At 36.1% G+C, this 1,456-nt stretch overlaps 1 non-coding gene across 1 annotated transcript; it reads left to right on the forward strand.

Moving 5' to 3' along the window:
• Positions 1–615: 615 nt before the first annotated feature.
• Positions 616–709, forward strand: trnai-uau (transfer RNA isoleucine (anticodon UAU)). The gene is made up of 2 exons: positions 616–653; positions 674–709. It is a non-coding gene; the product is annotated as a tRNA-Ile (tRNA).
• Positions 710–1,456: the final 747 nt, after the last annotated feature.

Here is a 1,456-nt window from a genome sequence, read left to right on the forward strand (position 1 = left end):
TTCACTTAGCTACTGTTTAAAAAGTTAGAGCCAAGGAAGTGAGAATAGCACAGTACAGTTAGGTCCATTAGTATAGTTAATTGCTGCTAACACGTTATTAGGAAAACAGTATAACAGAGAAGCCCATTTCATTTACATGAAAAGAAGTACACACAGACTTCAGTTTTCTTTAATCTATTTTAGTTTTGTAAAATAAGAGTTCAGGATACAGTGGTAAAATACAGGGATACAAAGCCTTTATTGCCACATGGTTAAATTCTTTATCCATTAGTTCCATATCTATTAGGTAAAATACACTAAAAACTACAAAAATTAAAGAATAATAGGGAAATATGAAAAAAGGAAACAGAAATGATCTGAAACAAACGTGTACAGACTGAAAAAACATTTGTAAGATAGATGTATAGAAAAAAAGACTGATTTCCCACATATATTAATGCATGGATCTATCGATTAATCCTCTATATAGTACATAGACTACAAGCGTGAGATTTGTGGCAATATAGTATAGTGTAAAGTATTCTTTCTATGAATGACTGAGCGAGTGGTTACTATCCCTTTTTTCCATTAGACCAGTTGAATGAAGGGAGAAAGGAATAGAATCATCGTGCATGTGCTCCAGTGGCGCAATCGGTTAGCGCGCGGTACTTATATGAAAGTATTGGGCTGAGCTATGCCGAGGTTGTGAGTTCAAGCCTCACCTGGAGCATCAACTTTGAGCTAATACTTATCTGATGAGAACAGATAAATGCTGAGCACACTGAAAATGCCAACAGACTTTATATCATCTTTTAAAATGAACAAAATTCAAAATAAAGATTAAGAAACTCTCTGTATGTTTGTTCTGTTATTTTTGTTTCCGTTTATTTTCAATGCGAGCTATTAAACATCGAGATATAGACATTCTTCCAAAGTTAAAGAATTTTGGCTGTGTGTGTGTGTGTGCCTTTTATATTCTTATGTATAGTTTATACCAAAGGCTCTCAAACCGCAGGGCGTAAGGCAAATCACTGGTTCGCCAAGTTGGGCAGCAATCACCATGGGAAAATGATGTGTGTGAAACTAAGATGATTATGATTATATGCAGTAAATATTCATGTTGTGTTTAAACTGGGCTGAAGGTTTAAGTTAATCTCAGAGTTACTCCCACCAGTTTCCATACAAAATGGGAAGCCTGAGAAAAAATCCAGCAGTAGCAGCTGGCTGACTCATGAGGCTGATTGCTGATTGACAGCACCTGTGTGAAGTAGTGCTCAAAGTGTGTATAAAAGCAGCAGGTGTGTGTTGCTTCAATATGAGTGGTTTTTCTGTTACTACAGAAGCTAGTTAGAAAACTCATCGCTTACTGTTGTGTGCCAGTTTTGAGAATGGGTAAGACTTGTTCTTCCTGGTAATTGCTGAAATCTGTTTGGCCAAAGCTGATAATCTTTGACAAGAACAGTGAAAGGTTTGTGAT

The sequence above is a fragment of the Pundamilia nyererei genome, unplaced genomic scaffold (assembly GCF_000239375.1).
Source record: "Pundamilia nyererei isolate P.nyererei 1_Seehausen unplaced genomic scaffold, PunNye1.0 scaffold00069, whole genome shotgun sequence".
Lineage (NCBI taxonomy): Eukaryota > Metazoa > Chordata > Actinopteri > Cichliformes > Cichlidae > Pundamilia > Pundamilia nyererei.